The sequence below is a fragment of the Chionomys nivalis genome, chromosome 8 (assembly GCF_950005125.1).
Source record: "Chionomys nivalis chromosome 8, mChiNiv1.1, whole genome shotgun sequence".
NCBI lineage: Eukaryota > Metazoa > Chordata > Mammalia > Rodentia > Cricetidae > Chionomys > Chionomys nivalis.
This window is the reverse complement of record NC_080093.1, coordinates 80,929,835-80,952,956: the sequence shown is the minus strand read 5'-3', so window position 1 is coordinate 80,952,956 and position 23,122 is coordinate 80,929,835. Positions and strand designations below refer to the sequence as shown.

The window sequence follows — 23,122 nt, the reverse complement described above, 5'->3', positions numbered from 1 at the left end:
CACTGAGGAAAAGCAGCAGAGACATGGTCTGGGGGGACTGGACTTGTTGGGAACGTACTGAACCTTGAGCTCCACTCCAAATAGAATAAGAATCTGAATTTTACTAAAGACCTCCAGGTGACATACACGCCTGCTTAAATTTAAGAAGCAATTTTCTAGATGTTAAAATTTACAATGTTCTGAAATGATTAAAACATCCCCTAAAAGTCTTCCTAACAGACTATGAATTTAAGTATCAAGACAAGATGCCCAGTTCTATACAACTAACTGCTGGTGAGGCAAGAGATATCATGTGGACCAAGCATTCAGCAGGGGGGAAAAGGTCCTGTCTTGTTACTGTTTCTCTGGATGTAAGGCTGCATTAAAAACAGAATGTCAGAAGCTCAGCATGGTGTTTATAATCAGCCTCAAACATCTTACTACACTCTAAAGTTCTTAAGGCAGGATCCTGTTAGAATCACCTTTGGAGTCTTTAGCCACTCTCTGATATATAGAAGACACTGTATTTATTAAATTGTACTCAATTAAGCCTTGTAAATATATAATGAATGCAAACTGTGTGCCAGCACACTCAACCATTTCTAATAACTAATGTGTTAAATGATATAATCAGATCTGAAAAGATCACAAAATTATTTAAAACAAAAGGAAAAATAAAGAATATAACCCATAGGTACAGAAAAGTAGAAAACAATTTTAAAAGCATATTAATTAGTGCCAATATATTTTCAGAGGGTTCTTTGACATCTATTGATTTTGTCTGTGTATGGTACTGAGGTGTGTAGAGGTCAGAAGACAGTGTTTGGGAGTCAGTTCTCTCCTTCCACCATGTGGGTCCAGGGTATCAAACTCGGGCATTGAGCCTTTACCAAATGAGTTTTCTTTTTTTTTTTTTTATTCTTTTTTAATTAAAATTTCCAACTGCTCCCCGTTTCCCATTTCCCTCCCCTCCTCCCACACATTGCCCCCTCCCCCCACTCCCCTCCCCCATCCCCACTCCTCTTCTCCTCCCCCCAGTCCATTCCCCCTCCCTCTCGATACTGAAGAGCAGTCCAAATTCCCTGCCCTACAGGAAGACCAAGGTCCTCCCACTTCCATCCAGGCCCAGGAAGGTGAGCATCAAAACAGGCTAAGCTCCCACAAAGCCAGTTCATGTATTAGGATCGAAACCTAGTGCAATTGTCCTTGGCTTCTCATCAGCCTTCCTTTTCTTACTGACCTCAATATATTTTTAAATCAAGAAGAAAAGAGGATTCCATAACAAAATACAAATTACAAATACTGACTCAAGGAAGGATAGAAAATATTGAGATAAATAAAATATAATGAAATATATCCTTAAAATGTGTAGTGATGGGGCTGGAGAGATGGCTCAGAGGTAAAGAGCACTGGCTGCTCTTCCAGAGGTCCTGAGTTCAATTCCCAGCAACTATATGGTGGCTCACAACCATCTATAATAAGATCCGGTATCCTCTTCTGGACTGCAGGATACATGCAGGAAGAACCTGTATACATAATAAATAAATTTAAAAAAATGTGTAGTGATAAAATAGTTCTATAGTGAGGATTTGTTTTTTTCTTAACAATTAAAGAATTGACAAATTTCTATGCTCTCCTAGTGATTCCAGAACATTCCTATTCCTAACTCTATAATTATGGCATTAAAACACACGAATTATAGATATAAATTTATATCTACATATATAATTTAAATTCAGCAATATGCATTTATACACAATATAACTAGCTAGTTTAGTAAAGGAATATAAGGAAGTTTAAGCACTAAAAAATCTACAAAATGTTTTATACTATATTAATAATATTAAGAAGTAAAAATTTGTTTGATCAGAAAATACCAAAAAAACTGTTTGAGGAAACTACAAAACCATATAACCCAAAATAACTCAAGAAAGCAAGCTTAGGTGAATGTAGCCAGAGGATGACTATCTGAAATGAAGCCAGCACAGGGCAAGTCACAGTAAATAAAAGGCTTATGAGTTTGAGTTGGCAGCAAGATTAATGAGTCAACAGTAAGAGGTGGCTTCCATTAAAGAAAAAAAAAGGTTCTATTAATAGATGATTATCTAGGACAAGAAAGGTGATAATTCCTAGTACTCTATAACAGTTGTACTTAAAGTTTCAAATCCTGGCCACTATGTCTTAACAATGTCACCTAAAGTAAATTCTTTAATTCTTAAGTGCCCTTCATCTGTAAACCATAAACAATAACACACACTTCACAAGGTTAAGGAAAACATATATGAGATAATAATACTTGAAACATATCATCATTCAACACATGAAACAAAAACAAATGGGACTTTCTTCTTACATTCATTTATTTTGTGTGTACGTGCGAGTGCACATGCCACACAGCATATGTGGAATTCAGAGAACGACTTTCAGGATTCAGTTCTCTCCTTTTACCATGTGGGTTCCAGGGAGTGAACTCAGGTTATCAGGCATGGTGGCAAGGAACCCTTACCCTCTATGGCTTAGAGCCATCTTGCCAACACAAATCCAATCAAGTACTCCAGGTATCCTTTCATTGAACAGTATCTGCCAAGCCCCTCTTTGGTGCCAGACACAAAATTAGTGAACAGACATACAAATATCAAGCCCACATGGAGCTTGGTGTCTAGGAGGTCATACCATCGTTGCTCCCCTGTCAGCAATGGATAATCACAGCGAATCCTATCATGAGGGTGGCAGTCCTTCAGCGCTAGCTATCTTTCATAGTACAAAGACTGGCTTTATCATCTGAAGAGCACATGCCCAGAAGGCATCCCAAGGCTCTCACATGCCCACAGGTGGCTAGAGGGACTCCTGTAACCTGCATTAAAAACCTCATAGCATTCTAGCACACAGGAAAGCTGCCTTCTCTACTGCCACCTCGCCATCAGTTTAGATGCCAAACTCACAGATGCCTCCAGGGATGCTTCTCCTGTCTTTCTCCCCAGTGCGCTCTTCTCTGAGTACTATCAGACAAACTCAGGTTCACATCCTAGATCTAACATAGCCAGTTTGCAGCCTCTGTTGGGATCTTTCCAGAACCTACAAATTCCTGGCACTGTTGAGTGAGGCCCCTCTGGAGGGATGCCATCTGGGGAAAGGGGTCACCTGGAGTCCATGTCATAAAAGAAACTTAAGAGAAATAGAGGATTACAAATGCCACAACCCAATCTCAGCCAGACACCTCCACTCACGCCTTCTGGGTCTAGGAAGCAAGGCACAGTCAATGGGAGTGAGTGACTAGGTCCAAGCTGAGTGTACTAAAGCTCAGTAGGCAGCTGCTGCTTCCTGGAAGCTCCTGATGCTACTACTCTTACCACTTGGGTTACAGGTCTGAGTCCAAGAATCTCACACCCAGGCTCACTGAGTACCTCTACCAGCTCCTCCCTACAAACTATGACACTAAAGAGGAATGAGGCTGACCTTGTAATAAAATAATTTTAGCTCCAACAGGTTTATTGGTTTGTGGTTGAAATGAATCTCAAAGTACATGTTACTATAGATCAGTTAGGCTTCTCTCAAAAGTCCTAAGGACTATGTGGTAGAGTACATAATTCCTTTGCATTACATTTAGTAGTGTTCATTTTTACCCCTTAAATGAAGTATGTTGAATGTAATATTCTTTTCTTTTGATCCAGACTGCTCTTTTACAGGCATTCGCTTTAATGACAGTTAATACTATACCACGAGCTGTCTTAAGTACTAATATTTACTCCTTTGCACCTTAAAACAACCCCAAGAAGTAAGTATAACCTTGAAGATAAGGAGATGAAGCTGTGATGAGACTGACAAACTCACACCACTAAGCTTCCTGAACCCCAAACCAACTCTCCAGCACTGCACAGGTCAGAAAGCAAAAGTGTGCCCACCCGTGAGCTCTGGCCTTCAGAATATTTGACTGAAAACTGGTTTCCCACATAATCTTGCCACAGAGTGCAATAGACACTTGAGGAATATTTTAAGCTTTAGAGTCAAGAGGAGATTTAAAGCCTCAGTATTTTCATTACCTCATTCTAAAACTGATATCAACACAATAGCCTTCAGGTTGAAATGATTACTGTCCTTAAAAAGCACTTAAAAGTCTATATCTAAAGAAATTTAAATAGACCCAGTGCTGCTTAAAGCTTATATGTCACTCTCCATGTAATAAAACACCAACTGAGAGGTAACTGGTCACACTGGCCTTGGAACTAGCAAACACACAAAAGAAGTACCTCCACTAAGAAAGACATTAGGCACATAATGAGAGATGGGGAGACATCAAAAGGAAAGGAAGGCAGGTGTTTCTGTATAAATCAGCGAAGTTCTACCACTAAACACAAAATGTCAGAGACAGCAACCTTCACCGCACAGCCTTAGCAGGAGCAAGCAAAATCCTAAAGGAAACACAAAAGGCCATTAACTGAAAGGAACAATACAATTAGTCCAGAGGAAAAGTAATTTGAGATTTCTACATGTGAAAGTGAAGCTGACAGAAACGCAAGCAGTCCATCATGTTAACTGAACTAGTCCATACTGGAACCAAGGCCTCTCTTTGTAAGACTCCATAGTAACTGATGTCAAATCCCAGCATAGAAACCGTATAAAGCCGATGTTGCGGCTCTGAATATAAGCACTGCAGTCAACATCAAGTCATGTTGATGCACACTGGTGAGATTCCACAACACTCACAGCTCCTAAGTGCCCTGATTATCCCACCTACTTGCTTAATCACCTTGGTTCATGACTGGGGGCGGGGGAGGATCTCTTGACTCATTTGCCTCTTAGAACAGCTTTGTTAGAAGCAAACATGTTCAAGCTCTCAAGCTAGGACATCTATGCCTACCATGGCTTTGCTACTCAACAGCTGCTTGATTGTAAGGAGGCCATTTTCCCTTTTCAACTTTAATTTGTTTTTATATAAAACAAAAATAATATCTAATTCTGAAATAATTGTGAACATTTAATAATAAAATAACAACAAATGTTCAATGAGAACTTACAACTCTTATTATATCTGTTTCTTCAAGTGTATCTGTTCATTCAAAGTTCCCAGGAACTGTGTTACAAGTGCCATTATTACCTCTGTCCTATGAAAGGACCCAGAAATATGCATGGTGCACAGTAACTTCTCAGCACATACTTGGAGACACTCATCCACCCCACTACTCAATACTGCATCCATGGCAATAAGTAGGTCCTGAAGAGAAAAAATGAAAAAGGCTGAAGTCTGTTAATCTACAATAAAAATTAGTCGAAGAAAAGTAAACTTTTCAAGAAAATAGTAGAGTTTCTGTTCCTAGAGATCCTTCATCTTTCTCCTCTTGAGAGCCAGTTGCACTTAAGATCCCAGAAGAGGCTAACTAACACACTTCAAAGACAGCCAACTCTCTTGGTGACAGAAACCATACTCAAAAGGCCTGGCAGTGGCCGCTGCTGCCCGCCTGGCCAAGCACATGCAATGGCTGTATCCCAACACTCTTCTATCTCATCCAGCCCAAGCTCTTTCACACATATGAGCCTTCACATGTTAAGCCCCCCTTCCTGAGATACTCCCTAGACACTGGGCTAGAAAGCATTAGCACATCACAGAAATGCATTCTGTCAGAAGCTGTCTGGAGAAGTAGAATTCTTCCGTATTTGTTTATGAACCCACTAGCATGACAACCATATATTTGATTCCTAGCATTGCTGCTTCAGAAGGCACTGTGGACGTGGAGGTCTAAAACTGGTGTGCAGAACAGGAAACCCCACTAAAAGTTTTATATAAAGAAATGGTACTGTCCAGAAGGAAATGAACAGGGCAGCAGAGCCAAACCTCTTTTTTTTTTTTTTTTTTTTTTTTTTTAGATCATCACTTACGGCCCAGTCTGATAATTAAAGAACTTACCCCTAGAGAAAAATGATATAGCAAACATCACCCAAAGTTTGTTGAGGTGAAGTTCCCGAACTGTGTTTTTGTTTATGCTGTTAAACCACCTAGAAAGTAAGCCACTGAGTTGGGTGGAGTGGGAGAAAGAGAAAACGCTGGTGATGATGTTGCCAGGCAGTCATCCCTGGGTGCTGCCTTTCTCAGCTTTTCTGACTTCTACTCTTGCTGAATTTAGAAACAACGAAGAGCCCCAGACATCACACTAGTAACCCTCACTCAGGCCCCACCCCCAGAAGCACAACTTTAAATTTCAAAACCTTCCTTGTTCCTCCACATTATAAAAAGGCTGAAATTGGCCAGGCGGTGGGGGCGCACGCCTTTAATCCCAGCACTCGAGAGGCAGAGGCAGGTGAATCTCTGTGAGTTCAAGGCCAGCCTGTTCTACAGAGTGAGTTCCAGGACAGGCTCCAAAGCAAAGAGAAACCTTGTCTAGAAAAAACAAAAAAAAACAAAAGGCTGAAATTATTTGCCATAAGAAATAAAGTGTCCAAAAAAAAAATGAAACAAAGTGTCTATTTGCCTCCTCTCTTATATAGGAGCCCCAAAACTGTCATACTACTTTTTCCTGGACCCCAACATAGGTGAATCAACAACTATACTTCCTGCTGCCGCCCTGGGTATCTGAAGGCAGCTGTTCTCCCAGGAACGCTGTCCCAAGAAGAAACCTCAGGACCTCTTCAGTTCCCTCTCAGTTACTGTGCTGCCCCCGTCACTCTCACCTACTTTCCACCCTAGTGGTCTCCTAAATGGGTAAGCCATCCTAGGAAAATATTTTGTAAAAAACAGGGCTTATATATTTATTTAAAAGACAGAGAAGGACTCCTTATTTAAATTTAAGTTCTGAATGACACACTGCTCTCTATATCAATCATTATTGTCCCATATCCAATATAAAAAATATTCTGAATAAAAAATGGAGCCTAATTTTAGATATTAACATCTAGTTTCTTTATAAAATTAAGCCAGAATAAGTGCCCAGGTAGTTTAAAAGTTCCTTCCAAATATACAAGTTAGTGGCTAATACTAATACCATAAGCCTTAGTGACAAGCTATGTCACTGTAAGCCAGGGCTCTTGAATGGTACATTTCAAGATAGGTGATGATCCAAGCAGATCTTGTGGAAATTAGCCAATGTTCTTCCTAATTATCAAGAAGACAGTGGGAAATACAGATTCTATCCCATGATATTGACAGTGTACCTGGCCTTAGTGTGTTTTGAGAGGCTAAATAATGAGAATATGGAGACTTTACAATCTGCAACATATTTGAAAACTAAGTACACAGATATAAATTTTAAATAGTTGCAATTCTTTCCAACACTGTCTTTAAAATCAATACGAAAATTCAATCCAGTATTTTACAAATTTATACCAATACATTAGAGGCTTAGAAGCCTTTTCTGAATTCCTTTGTAAAACACGGGCTACATGTTTGCTCTTGCTGCTGCCGTCAAGAAGGCTAGGAAAATACACAACAAGCAGTAGGTCACAAGACAAAACGCCTTGCTGCAATTAAAAATCATAGCTGCTTGATGCACCACTCTGCAGCAGCCATTCGCAAAAAATGCAATGTGAACAGCGTCCTTTGCGGTGCACAGCGGGTCTGTCTCAAACAAGACTGAAAGGCTCATAGAAAACACGGCTGAAATTTTGCACAAACACTTATGCCTTGTTTTTCAGATTAGTAAATGAACGTATTTCTTAGCATGCTAAAGAGCTACTTCTGAATGAACCACTCCAATATGTGAGAAGATATGATCTTAGCCATAAGTTTTGTTTTTAATGAAAGTAATTTTCAGGGATAACTGGGGAAGGGTAACCGCTGGTGATGTGGCTATCCTGACTGAAACAGAGGGAGAAAAGATGCAGTTATAGACAGCTCGATGGGCCCCACTAACTTCATTGTTCAGAGTTAAACAACTGCCACCAAATGCTGAAGCTTGTAATGTAACATCTGCCCTTAGAAGCAAACCTGTGAAACAGAAGATTCTTTATAATGCTTCTAAAAGTGGATGGAAAGCACAAGGGAGAATTATTTGCTCCATCCACAGGTTCACCTGCTTATCTCACAGTAAAGTTTCAAGACTTAAGGAAAGGAACAGAAACAAAAGACCTAACATACTGAATGTGCTGAATTTTCCTACAATAACAAGAAAGAATGTGTGTCACTAGGTACATAAGTCAGGGAGAGAGAGAGATGGTTGACAGATAGATCTTCAAATGGGTAATTAAATAGATAGGATAGATAATAGGTAAATTGATGATAAAGCAGACAGAGGGATATTCATGTAAGTAATTAGAAACATACAAGCAAACAATGTCTCTTCAAGGTAAAGGTCACATTTTATCAACGAAGCAAATAAGTGCCATTTATACATTTATTTGAAAACAGACTTATGGTGTGGTTTGGCCACCAAAATTCTATGACTATTAATTTAAAAAAATCTCATCTGTTCTCAGTTTTAAAGTTGGCAATGGAAATTCTAATCTGTTTAATGATGTTCAAAGAGTTTTGATGGATTTTGAGTCTGTTTATTAAGATACTAAAATACTATACTTTTATTCCCTCTGGCAAAAATAATCAATTGGAAGATGGCGATTTAGCAGTCAAACTTTAAAAAAAAAAAAAAAAAAAAAAAAAAAAAAAAAAACAGGGTCTTTGCATGCTTTGTGCATAGCATTAAAAAATTAATATCACAATTTAGAAAATGTAATTGGTGATGTAATTCTTCCACTGTGTGTGTTTGTGTTCCTTCTACAGAATTACTACTTAAATGTGACAGCATTAAAAGCACACAGCAAAGCAAGGCAAGTCTAGAGCCAGATGCTGAATCACTTCATCACAGTGTGCAGCCAAGACTTCACAAATAACAAAACATGTCCTGGCCTACAGTATGGGAAACCACAGTTAATCTTAGAATATTTATTCCATCTATAGCTTTCCTTTAAATATCTATATAGGGATGTTTGTAGCATACATCACCACAGCATGACATATGTACAATTTCAAATATTTATGCACGTGTAATAGGGAACATGTTCCATGCATGATTCTGGCAGAACTTCTCCTGAACCTTACCACTGTCTTGTCGGATTCTCTAGTTGTGCTTGGATTCCTACACTACCTTGGTTCTCAGTTTCTATCTCTCCTTGAACATCCTAAGTTCTGTCTCTTTGACCTAAACTGCAGGAAGTCTTTCCTCTGCTTACCCCGATCAGGAAGCATGGGTGCCAGCTACAGTGCTCCCGTAGTCTTACACTGGAATGAACATTTTATTAGTTATCAAGGTTATTTTAAAATGCATCAGCAATAGCCTTAGTTGAGCAGAGGACCCATCTGGGAAATTTTCAGATGACCATATAATTTAATGCCCCTCTTACTACATTTAATAAAATTGTACTTCTTTTTTAAATTATTTTAATATAAACTTGATAAGTAAGCAAAACTAACATGCATATTATTTCAGCTTCTTAAACTATAAAAGACATTGACACAAATGTCCTATTATATTGGTATTTAGTTACAAAGACTAGCTTATGTCCACAATGGAAAGCTAAAAGAATAAGAACACAGACAAGCAAAAGCAGAGCTAAAATGCAAAGCAATCCTAACATACAATAGGAAGATCAGTCCACACATCTGATAACCTCTCTACATGGCTTTGACAAAGACATATATCATACACAAATATCACAGCTTACATATAGCTAAGTATGGACAGTGATTTGGAAAATGTGTCATAATTGCAACAACTATTTTTCATTCCTCCTTTGTCACATCACACATAAGAATGTGAGTCTTCAGGTTCACTTATTCTATCCAATTTAATCTGGTTGTAAACATGCGTGCACACACACACACACACTAAAAAACAAGCCTATTACAAAATACCACAAAATTTAAAATATGAAACTATTCTGTATAATAAACATCCCATAAACCACATAAACCTATACAAATGTATAGCTCAAAGTGCCCTCTAGGACTATTGTCTATAAAACTCGAAAGATTCAGCCTCAGGCTGATAATTTTTGTTAGTAATGTCTTAAAATATTGTAGTAGAGTGCTTGCTGAATACGTACGAGGCTCTGGTATGACAAAAAAATAGAAATTAACTATAATGTTATACAAGTTTAGGAATACCAAGATTAAAATTATTTTTAAGTCTCAATACATATACTCTCAACAAAAAATTTAATAGTGAGAAAGAACTAGAGCCAGATGTGGTGACACACACCTTTAATCCCAGTACTTGGGAGCAGAGGCAGGTGGAGCTCTGTGAGTTTGAGGTCAACATGCTCAACATAATGAATTCCAGGACAATCAGAAGCATATAGGAAGACCCTGTCCCAATAGAATAAATACACACACACACACACACACACACACACACACCTATAAGAGAAAGGACTATATCTAAGAAATTTTTAAGTAGTCAAATTTTCCTTCAGCACATATTTGGGATTTCTAATGCATATATATATATATATATTCATTCATTCATTCCTGGGACTCAGTTAGCTAATACATTGTGCTCTGAATTACTTAAACTTTCGTCAGCCTCCATATTATTTTAATTTATTTTCTTTTTGTTTGAGTCGTTGCTTCTTTAGAGGAAACAACTAATTTTCTAAAACTTGGGTCATGTTAAGATGTCTTCTACAGGTCTCACAATCCCACCGCTGGCTCAGCTTCAGAATATGTCTTTATAATGTAGATGTGGCATCATTTTCTTCATGCTGCTGTCAATAGACATCGCAAGTGTCCATAAGCCAAAGGACTGGCAAAGACAACAGCAGGGAGTGTGACCACCAGTCCTTTCTCAATCAGTCATTATGTCACAGTCACCTGAGTTGCAAGATCTTGGTGAGCTTGTATAATTTGGAGAAATGAGTTGTTAAACACTAAAGAAACTCCAGATCAAAACCAGACAAGAAGCCTGCCACTCTGAAAAAAGGTCTTTACAAACCTAGAATACATGAGTTTCCAGATGAAAAGACAATGAAAAGACTAACGAGAAGGAATTCAGGAGTGGGAAGAGGCTTATGCTGCCGCTGCTTCTGCTGTAATCGCTGTTCACCATTGTTGTTTAATAATTCCCATTTCTCTACTCTGAGGAAGGATTTACCTTCATGCTACCCTTCAATTCAAAGTTATGGAGAGTCTGGGGAAATGGCTCAGTTGGTAAAGTTCTTGTCATACAAGAAGCATGAAGACCTGAGTTCAACTTCTAGAATATATGAAGAGCTTGGCATGGTACTATGCACTTGCAGTCCTTAAACTGGGGAGACAGGAGCAGATCCCTGAAACTCTGAGCAAGTTCCAGGCTAGTGAGAGACCCTGTCTCAAAACATAAGGTAGATAGCATCTGAGAAAAGACATTAAGGTTGACCTCTAGCTTTTACACACACACACACAGACACACACACACACTCCTGAATACAAGAACAGACATGCCTACACAAACACAACAAAAATATGAAATATGTTAACTTCATACTTATGAAAATTAAAACTATTAATTTATAGCCACAAGAACAATAAAATAAATTCAAAACTAATACCCAGATCTGAAATTTTCCAAATAATGTTTTCTCTGCAACTATGCTTGTCAAATGAATAGAAGGAGCATGTGGCAGTACAAGATACAAGGCTGTATTAATTTATAATCTTGATTCAGTAGCTCATTTACTTTGACAGTTTTCTTGGTGTGTGCATGTGTTGCTGGGTATTGAACTGAAGACTTTGTACATGCTAGACAAGCACTCTACCTCTGAGTTATATTCTGAGCCCCAAGTGCATCTATGAATAAACCACTTCTTTTAATTTTCATATCTATCTGAAAAACTTGAAGAAAAAATAAATCTGAGGCCAGGCAGTGGTGGCACACACCTTTAATCCCAGCACTTGAGAGGCAAAGGTTGGCAGATCTCTATGAATTCGAGGCCAGTCTGGTCTACAGAGCGAGTTCCAGGACAGCCAGGGCTGTTAAACAGAGGAACCCTGTCTCACGAAAAAAATATAAAATATTTCTTTGTACCTTCAAATATACCCACAAAGTTACTGACCACAAAATCCAGCTAAAAAGAAGAAGAGAGGCGGGGGAACAGTGATTAAGCTACTGGTCTATGGCCATATCACATTTATGACAGTTATGGCCTTTCTAAAGTCATAAAGATACAGTGAAAAATTTCACTATCAGACTCACCAAACAGTAAGTAGTGGTAGCAAATGTTGCCCCAGTGCTCCCTGAGGTCTCTTTGCCTGACTCCTACCCCCAACTATCCTTCACATCACATACCAAAGGCCTCCTTGTACTAGGTTTTACTCAGCATAGGAACTTCTCGTGTGCATGTCTCCACGGTAGTAATTACCACACTGCTCAGAATTACCCATATTCATAGCTCCTCAAGGACTAGGCATTTTCAGCTTTGAAATCATGTAATCCAGTGATTCCCAACCTTCCCACCATCAAGGACACTAGCATATATTCCCTTTCCTGAACCCCATATTTGAAACTAGTCACCTATGTTACGCAATTGTCAAATCAATTTCTACTTTTCATTCATTGAGGACATACAGAGCAAATGCAATGTTCTTAACTCATACTCATCAGGGCATTGCTCATTTCTGTTGGTCATGAGAAACACATCGATGACATCTCTGGAAGTGAACACGAGGATACGGGAAATAAGTACTGAGGTGGCGAGACAAGAAGGCCAAATAGCCAGTCCTGACTGATAGCATACAAACTTGCTCAGAATAAGTACTGTCCTGAAGCGAAGCCCAAAGAAACATTAATTCACGTCACTGAGCCAGAGAGGCAGTGTGATGTGTAAGTCTATGCATCCTACATACTCTTTAGTGAAAGAGACAGTGGATATGAATGCAGTTTAAAAACTGGATAAATCTATAAAATATTAGAGAATAAAGCCACTTCTCATGTCAAGAGTCTAGTACGGATCACACAACCACTGTCCATCTATCCTGACATAGCTATCCAGAAGTATTCTACATAATTTTGTATCTAGTGTCTTAACATTTAATCTTCACAACAATTCTATGTGATCAATTCTATCACTGTCCTATGTTTTAAATTAGTACACACAGACTCGAAGAGGTTGATTAACTTTTCCAAGGTCATACAACTAATTGGGGTAAGATATAAATGGAAAGATTCAAGGAATAAAAACTGAAGGTCTGATTCTGGTCTATTCAGGTCTATCATTCAAATGAAGGAAAACATTCATTTCCATTTATCCTTAAAATATAAGAAAAAGAAAAAGAATGAAATGTATATATTGAACAAAAGAATTCTCCAGTGTTGTGAACCATTTATATACATAACCAAACTCAGTTATAAAATATCCTTTCATTGCAGGCATACAAAAAGAAGAAAGATTCTTAATTGATTAGACTGGAGTAAGGATCATCAGTATTAAATGGATAGTGACAGATGAAATGACTTTCACAATCTTTTCCAGAATTTAAGACTGGAGTTTCATCAAATATAAGAGGTTATAAATTAAGACACTGCGTTTACTCACTTGGGACTCTCCCAAGTCTTCTAGAATTCAGGTGAGTTCTTTCTAGGAAAGAAAAGAATATACGTGGATGTTTCTATTTTACAGAGCGGGGGAGCAAGTTGTGCAACTAGCCAAATGCTACGTTTGGCAGTGAAGCTGGAATGGAAGCCTAAGTTTGCTGTAACCATTACCAATGTCCTCAGCAGAAAGGAATGACCTTTGAAAAGCAAGGTTTCCACCCTCAAAGATGTTCCTTGGGTGCTGATAACTGAGTACCAACCACATTTCCCAGGGATACATCTGCGTACGAAAGAAGCCTTCACAGTCATGTGCCAAAATGGGTTTCTTTTTAAATCTGTGCTCTTCATTAAAAAAAAAAAAAATACATTTCTTCTTACACACACTGGGCTTTTTAGACTTGGAAAGTGAAACATTTTCAATTTTCTTTGTCTAATTTTAAAGAACTACTTTCTTCAAAGGAGCAGAGACTGTATTTAGAAGGTGAAATCAAAAACAGCACTGAAATCCCTTTTTGTATTTGGATGAATATATTAAGACAAACTATTAAATACAGCTCTTTACTTTGACTAGAAACAATGAGTTGACGAAGGTGACAGCAATGAAATATCATGTAAGGAGTTATCTTGTGATTTTTTTTGGAAAACAATCAAAAGAACATGAGATAGCATGAAAAGTCTGCATAGCAAAATCTGCAAACCAGACGATGATTTATCCTATTCTTATTGTGCCTATTTACATGGGACATCACTGAAAAGCATCAAATTAATATACATAAGTAATTTCATTCAAAATAATTAAAACACAGAAAATTCTTACAGGATTCATAGCATATCAGGCATATATACATATGAACAGTAATACTTCAGTCCAGAGAAAGCATTAAAAAGGCTTTATTGACCCTGGAAGCTTCCTCACGCAATACACCAAGTGGAGCATTGCCACAAGTACCACAGCAGAATGTGCATAGAGAGAAAACACAGAAATAGAAAGTCCAGAAAATCACAGAGCACATTCAAGCTGCTTCCCAGAGATGCAAGACGCCCTAAAATAGACACAGCATTAGAGACCAAATGTTAGGGCCTCCTACCTCACCGTTCCATTCACGACAGGTTTCACTGTATCACACTTCTGTCCCCAAAAGGTTAAGACATTAACTCAATTTCTTATAAATAAAATCAAGCATCTCTTCTGTAAATGCAAAGAAATAACTCTTTAAATAAATAGCAAGATTTCTACAGTTACAAAGTATTGCTTTTCACTTGGCGTATGAAAGAGAATGTCATCACACATTTTCATGCTATAAAAAAGTAAAACAGAAGATCTCCAAATTCTCTAAACATTTTGAAAAGAAATTTCCCCAGCATTATATACTATGCAAGTTACTGAGGAGTACTAAATATATTAGCATTGTAAAGCACAAATAACTAGGCAGTTGACTTTTAATGTGGCTTATTAGTTTATAGTGGATTGCAGCATCTCCAATTAACCCCAGAAAATAACTCACATCCTTCCTAAAGATGAAAGTTTTTTTGAGTGAATGGTAAAATGAGTGATATATTAGGGGTCTTAGAGGAGCAAGAAGAGATTCTGAATATAAACAAGCCATCATTCTGGTAAAAAGAAATACAAACAACTAGAATAAAAATAGTTGATGCACAAAAGCCATAATGAGGGGGTAGCTCGAAAAATAACTTCGACTTTGAATGGTTTGGATGAAATACAAATTATCCACAGAAAAGTGTGGACTGGCATAAATGTTTGTACAAAATCATAAGTGTATTTCAAGAAGTATGCAGAGGCACCAGCCTGCATGATGCACAAGGCCCGGCGATGCTCTAAGTGCCAGTGCAGAGCCTAAACCACTGCATCTTAATTACCATGCAGCCTCAGATATATTGTCTTTGATATGGAAATGTTCTTGTTCTCTCATCTTCACATATGGTCTCATGCACAGAAATCTTTATCTGATTCATAAAAAATAAAGTAGAATCCAATCTCAACACCTGACCTCAGTGCTTAGAAGTTTTTTACTAAGCGTGGTGTCACTATAAAAAGAATGGCTAATATTGGTGCAAAGTTAGATATTTTGAGCAATGATATGAAGGATTTGCAGTTACGAATTGAATCAATACTGCTTCTCTGAGATTTTAGGGTTTCATGGTCCCTTTTTTTTAGACTACCACAGATCTGGGGGGGGAAAATCAGCACCCTGTTTTGGAGGTGAGAGCCTGGAGGAGAATTAAATGATATTCCGTTTCTCAGGCTCGATCCACAGTCTTCAATTGATATTTATATATAAACTATAACAATCAGATACTAAATACTTGAAAAGCTCTATCAATACCATAATGCAAATTTTGAACTACTTCCAGTTTGACTAAATGTCTAAACAAAATAATTAGCTGAAAAGCTTTACCCTCTTCCACAGAACAAGGAAAATAAAAACATCCTTCCTAAGAGTGAATAATGAATATATAATGAGAGGATGGTGAGAATCTCTGATACCTCTCACCAAACAATTAGCGCTCTGCTAACAATTGAAGAACTTAAGCAACAAGGCGATATCGTTCATTTAAAGAGTGCGTGTATCTAGTAAAAATTGTTTTCATATACTCCCAAGCACTGGCTTTTTAACTAGACTATTTCACTTTGGGGACATAATCATAAGGAAATGCAGAATCGGGCTGAGGACATGAAATGCTGTGTTATCTAGCATCTTATTTTTCCCTGTTTGAAAAAAAAAGGAAGGAAGAAAGATGGAAGGAAGGAAGGAAGGAAGAAAGGAAGGAAGGAAGGAAGGAAGGAAGGAAGGAAGGAAGGAAGGAAGGAAGGAAGGAAGGACCATATTCATAAGCAAGTTTCAGTCCAAACCCAGAGAAGTTCATTTCTTCTTCTACAAAAGCAGTGAGTGTATATTTTGTTCATTATAGCAGGTTTCTATAGTAATACTTGCCCTCATTAAACCTCATAGATCCACATAACTTGATCAATCTGAAATAGTCTAAATTAATTTTTTAAAATATATATAGTAACATGACCCATCTAACCTCATGACGGCAGATAATACATCCCATCTGCAAATCATCTTACAGCAGGTTATCTGTGTTTTATCATCCTAGTACCTGTCTGTGCCTGATATGGAACTCTCAGACACATTAGCTTGAGAATGTTCTACTTGACTTCAAAAACATCAATTGATATATATGAGTGTGTGTGTATCCCCAAACTATGTTTAAGCAAATAGTTCTCATTTAAATCCAAACTACAATTTCATAACATGTTGGTTTTAAGTAGTAGAGATATATAGATGAAATACATATAGATATATGGATTATCTCACTAGTGATGAAATTGTTTTTAAAATTTAGAGATAAGAAAACTAACCAATCTGAAAAGACAAAAATATTAAAAGCCTTAAAGTCAGTGTATCATCTTATTAACAAGAAACACCATTCCTTCTAGTACTTACTGTATCAATTGAAAGAGAATCATATAAAACATTACAGATTTATGATATTTAAGATAGATATGTGTAGCAATTTAATCGGTGACTTAAAACCCAATATCTCCTAAATCAGAAGAAATAGAAGCTGATACAAAAATCTCAATAATGCCACCAAAATTTATAATTTATATGTTTAAAGTTATGTACTTTGAAGCTTTATAAAAAGGAAGGTTTGCTGGCATGTTGACATGTAAATCTTTGCTTTTCCCTTATAAAGGAAAATGTGTGTTGTTTTCTGCTGCTACTGAGAAGATGCTTGGCAGACAATCTTCTCACTATTTATCACTCCATCTAAGACTAATGCATTACAGAGTCAGCTTAAGGCACAGGCACATGATAACTGCTTGATAAGTAGTCTTTCAACATTTTTTGTTACAATATATTGTTAAGTGTTGTAGTTATGTAATATATTGCAAAGTATATCATACCTAATAATTCTTTTTTAAAAAAGCTCAAATTGTTGCATTTTTTAAAAGTACATATACACTAAAAGAACATTCCTTTTCATCACTTCAAACATAACAAATAAAAGCAACAATGAACCAGATACACAATGAACAAATAGCTTCCAATCCTGCCTTGATAAGAAATGTGGAAGGGCAGAGGAGAAAGGTGTTAGTGCTCATGAAGTGACCAAGGATGTCAGCTTGCCTGAGGAATGCATCCGGGTCCTGGTCACTAGCTGCCTTTGGCCATAAACTGGATCAAATGACTGTAGTGCACATTTGCTTTCAAAATGTCAAACAGTGTTTGGTGGCTTGTTACCCTTTCTTAAGAACAGGAGCAATATCTCTTATGAGGTTTCACAAATATTTACAAGAAATCTACATGTCTTTTTGCCTATGCACATGTGTATTCAACAAAGACGCTTTGGAAAGTGCATAGATAATACATTCACAAACTGAGAAACTGAAAATTCAGTTATAATCTTGTTCCTGCTATTAGAAAATACTGCATTGGTTCAATCAAAAGCAAGTGAAATTTAATAAGCATGCCCCTACTTCCCACCACGGAAATAACTTTTGCTACTGAAAAAGCTAACTCTATCCCACTAACTTGTGGAAGGTTTTGGGAAATTTTTTGTTCATTTGTTTTGAAATAAAGAGCCTCTTCCCAATAGCATGTCTGAGAGGCCTAGAAGCAAGGGGAGGAGGAAGCCTGATCCCAGTGTCTAAGACTGAGTGCTGAATTCCACAAGGTACACAGGGTGGCAGAGGGATGGCAGAGAGAGGGTTATGGTGGAGGCTGCACTATACCGGGCAGCAAACCTTAAAGCTGGCCTCAGGCTGGGATGGGGAAGCTGAGAGGGAACCTCCAGCACCCATCTGAGCAGACAGAGGGGACAAGGCACTGCTCCGAAAGCCCAGGAATGAACAGAAATGAAGAGGGAGCCAACAGACCTCCCCAGCTCCCGCACAGGTTCACTAGCAGCCCCAAGCAGCTAGGCCTGAAGAGGAAAACGGAAGCTACAATCAGGGCACTAACACTAAATTATTGTGAGAGACCTCTGAGATTGGAGGAAGCAGGAAGACAAGGGAGCAGTTCTGAAGTCCCTTCCCAAACCAGGACACACAGTGCAAAGTCTGGCTGTTCCCAATAGATTAGTGCACACAGAGGGGTCCTCGCAGACTCCCCAGTGCAGCAAGTGGAGAAGAGTACGGTCAGATTCCCCTTCCCCATCTAGCCTGCAACCTGCCTGCCTTGATATTGAGTATCCTCTCCTAAACCGTACTTTTCCCTCACCCGAAAACCAAGAAAAAATGTAGACACAGAAAGGGCAAAAATCAAAAGCGAAGCTTCATGGCCAGTCTTCCCTGCCAGGGCCTCCCCAGACTGTCTTGGCCGGTTCGGCTTCCCTCGGGAATCCTGTAATCCAGAACTGAACTGAGCTGCTCAAGTCAGCCAAGCCCGTGCCTATGGGTCTTGGGGATGAGGTGCTGAGTGCGCAAGCTAATTATACATGTGGCATTTGGGCAGCCGACTGTCCAGTTGACACCTTACCTTATGAGGAAGCGTCCACCCCAGCAACTGTTCAAAACAAAATGCCATCTCAGGATCAGCTTCGCCTGCACTAGGCCGGTTCAGGGTTGCCTTTTCTACGGCCTCTCGCACTTAGCACAAGAATGTGGCCTAGGGAGGCCAGTCGCAGGCAGGCAGGCCCGCCAGGGTTGGGGGGACAGGCGGGGCAGGCCTTGCCAGGTGTCCGTCCTGTCCCCCCTCGCTGTGACCCAGCTCGGGAACCTAACCACTTGACCTTTTTATTCACCAAACCCACCTTCTAGAAATAGACTGGGCGGGGCTGTGTCTGTTCTCGGTACCAGGGGGAAAACCCGGACATGTGACTACAAAGGACAGAAGAGAGGAGACCCTGGTGGGCGGGGGAAGGGGCACCGCTCTCCACTGGGTTTCTGGCTGGGCGGTTGCGCCAGGGCCAAAAGCCAAGCCACTGGAGTGCGCGCTGGAGCCCAGCGTACAGGACAGAGGAGTCACCCGTAGTCCTTCACGGACAGTGAGGCTGAAGGTCCGGAGCTCAGTCCAGTGTGCCGCCGGGACAGCTTTGAGCTATCCTGAGACTGAAACTTCAAGTGTGACCCTTACAGAAGGCAACACACAGAAGCAGTCCAGAACAGCTCATCTTGCAAGCTGCCAGCCCTGCCAGCCCAGCAGATGACTTATTTTAGACCCCAAATAGGAGCAGCAGTCACAGAAACAAGCATATTCAAACTTGATCAGAATCAGACAAACTTAAATAAAACTCAAAATACGCCAGCAACGACCACCTTTTATCTGTCCGAACACACCAATTCTCTCTTTTTATCTCAAAGCTGCGCGGACCCGGAGCTAATCTGTCCTCCGCAGAGCCCGGCGGTTCCTTTGCCGCAGTTCAACCCCAGCAGCCTTTGCACAAGTCCGGGTCCTTCTACGCACTGCCCTTTAAGGGAGAAAGCCGAAAGCAGCTCCCCCGGGGCAGGCGGGCCTCGGCAGCACCGCCTCCCACCCAGCGGCCCAGCCGGAGCTGCGGACCTCGGTCGGCTGCAGATAGGGCAGCGGACAGCGGGCGGAGAGCCGGGCAGAAAGCCTAGAGGGACGAAGGTGGCGGGCCAGGCTCTGAGCCGCGGGTGCCGGCAGAAGAGCCAGGGACCTGGAGGCCGAACCCGCGGGCGCCTTACGGGGCCGCCCCTCGCCCACGTCGCCAGAGGTCCAGCCTGCGCTGCCTGAATGCTGAGCAAAAGGACCACCGTGGGGCTGCTGGACTGCCTTGGAGTTCGGTTTGTTTATTGATGAGAAGATCATAAAAAGTAAAGTGCAATAATGGAGGGAGCAAGGGGAACTGGAACTCAAGCGTCCTGGGAAAGTCGTGGGCAGCCTCTGTGGGCGAGGGCTAGGAGAGAGCGCGCGGCTTCTGGCCACCCGGGTTTTCTTTAGGCGCTCCTCCGGGTAAACTTCACCCCGGCGCGCAGCGCAGGGGAGATCCTGGAGTCCCGCCCGCCCTAGGCCAGCGTCAACCCCGCAACTAGCCAACGGTCCCAAACCGAAATGGGGGGGCGTCAGAAGCCCAGCGGGTCCTCCCGGCCCCTGCGTCCCAGCCTGGCTGACACTGACGCCTCTTAGTACTTCGGTGGCGCAGTCACACGGCGAATCAACCCGACACTTTTCAAGAAAACAAAATATTCATTCGCTAAGAAAACTTACTTTGCATTTAGTCTCTATTTGGGGAGTGCGGTTTAGGTCGGCTCTAAAGGAAGCCCGTTTTGTCCAGGTTGGATATTGTCTACTTATGGATCAGCCCTTGGGTGAGGGTTTAATTTATGGCTTATGCATTCTTTTAAGGTCGATTTACATGACCTCCGGCTACAACTGAGACTGCCGAGGAGGGCACTCCAGTCGTCAGTCGGCCAAACCCACAATTACAACAGCCCTCCCCCCCACCCCCCCACCCCGTCTCCTGTAGCTCTAACTCTCCTGGCAAGCTGACTGTTCTCTTTTCTTCTCTCTCTCTCTCTCTCTCTCTCCTCTCTCTCGTGTTTCTTCTTTCCTTTTTATGACTTTACTTCTTTTTAATATTATGAATAAGATGAGATATCACTTTGAAAGTTTCGTTAAAACTTTCTCAAAACCCAAACAAGCGCGCGGCGATGAGAAATCCAGTGTTCACAAAGCCCTCAATATGTTGCCCTCTTGTGGGCACAAAGGGCATTACCACCCAAGAGCCCCATCAGAATCCTAAACTTGAGAATAGAGAGGAAGGAGCAAGAGAAAGAGAGAGGGGGTAGGAAGACAGTGGGGAGAGGGGAGGGGAGAGGGGGAAAAAGAGGAAGGGAGGGAGGGAGGGAGGGAAAGAGGGAGGGAGGGAGGGAGAGAGAGAGAGAGAGAGAGAGAGAGAGAGAGAGAGAGAGAGAGAGAACACTAAACACAACACAGGCTGGCACACCAACTTCTTCCATCCCACACTTGTGCGAACTTTCATGAAATACCTACCTCGAACTTTACGGAGACTTAACAATTCATTCTCTAAGCCACCTGACTTCTTTTTCATTTCATTCCCACTTTTATAGAATAGAGTATTTACTTGGGGAAGCGAAGGAGGAAGAATTAGGTGGGCCAAGAGGGCAGACAGATTTCCGGACGAATACTTGCGATGGCGATAACAGTTCTGCTGTCAAAGGTAGTTTTGGCTGTCTCTCCCTGCCCTTTTGCCTCGGTGTCCTACACACAGTTATCTGAGGCTATAACATGTGTTTTCTCGGAGTGATTTGGGGAAGGGGGGGCAAGAAAACCAGAAACCCGCCTCGCAGATCTGTCACCGTCTCTGGAGTAGGACACAACTCTCCGAGAGAGGCAGGCATCCTGAGGATCGGCGTGTCCACCGCAGGCGAGCAGCGCCAGGCCCCTTTCTCTACCTCGGCTCGCCTGCCCGCCCGCCCTCCCGCGAGCGCCCTCCTCCCAGTCCCCTCCCGGCAAGCCAAGGCTTTGCCAAGGGCTCGCCTGCCTCGCGTCCCTCGCTGTCCCTCCGCTGTCCCACCCCAGCCGCCGTCCCTGCTCGGAGAAACTAACCCCAGAGGTGCCGGGAAAGGCAGGAGTGGGAGGCGCTGGGGCCAGTGTCCGGCCCGGTGCGGGGCTCCGGTCCCCTGCCCCCTCCGGCGCCCCAACAGGTAGCTCTTACTGCTGCTCTCTCACACTGCCTCCCTCGTTCTCTCAAGTCGCTCGCTCCGTCCCGGTTACCTGGGCGGGCTCCAGGATGGTACCTCACGGGAGGGCTCCTTGTGCGCTGCGCCGCGGGAGTAAAAGGCATTAAAGAAAAGGGGAAAGATACAAATTTTAAAAATTAAAGAAAGGGGAGTCGGTGCTAGGTCAATTAGCTGCTGCCTTGGGAGCAAGGGAGCAGGTCCCCAGCGCTGCTGTCCCGGCCCGTCGCCCGTTAACTCAAGTCTGCGGGGGTGTCCTGCCCCGGACCAGGGGGGAGAGCTAAGCGCACAAGTTTGCTGCCGGGGTGCCAGGAGGTGCACGCGGAGCCGGCTGACAGGGGGCTTCCCCCCGTGAAACAAGTGAAGGCGATGGTTAGTGCTGTCAATCTTGGCAATCAGTGTGAGCGGCCATGTCGTAAGTATTCAAAGCATTTCCCGTCGTGCAACATCAGAAAGTGAGTGGCCAGGGCATTGATCTGAGCGAGGGAGAGGAGGCAGGGCTCCCCTCCCAGACAACACAGGCAAGACGAGACAAGAGGCGAAGGAGGCAGCAAGCCAGGCGGGGCGGCTGGGAGGGAGGGGGAAGGGCTGGGGAAGAAGGAGGGGAGAGCAGGAGGCAGAGGCAAGAGCAAGCCTCGGAGAGAGGAGGGCAGAGAGACCGGCGCGAGCAGAGACTGGAATTGGACGCTCCGGGGGAAGCAGAGAGTGAAGCAACCACTACAAGGGGAGGAAGAAGAGGGTGATTCCGGGCAAGAGGGAACAAGGGACAAGAACTAGGTAGAGGAGAGGCAGGCTGAAAAGAAAGAACCGAGAGAGCAATGCTAGGGACTGGGGCTGCTGGTGAAGGAACCAGGAACAAGGTAAAGCGAAGAGGGAGAAAGGTAGGCGGCTCTCGAGAAAAAAAGGAGCAAAGGAGACGTGAGGAAATCAAATAAGAGGAAAGTCAGGATGATCACTTGAG

At 41.6% G+C, this 23,122-nt stretch overlaps 1 protein-coding gene across 4 annotated transcripts in view; it reads right to left on the bottom strand.

Annotated features, from left to right (window-relative positions):
* The window catches only part of Sox6 (SRY-box transcription factor 6), a 557,476-nt gene extending 535,208 nt beyond the window's left edge, over window positions 1–22,268 (bottom strand). For 3 of the 4 annotated variants that reach the window (XM_057777768.1, XM_057777773.1, XM_057777771.1), the window contains exon 1: window positions 22,031–22,075. The gene's annotated coding sequence lies outside the window, so the exon portion shown is untranslated. Of the gene's footprint in view, window positions 1–22,030; window positions 22,076–22,198 lie in introns of those variants that run through there. The other variant, XM_057777769.1, reaches the window with a different exon arrangement.
* Between the last annotated feature and the right edge of the window lie 854 nt (window positions 22,269–23,122).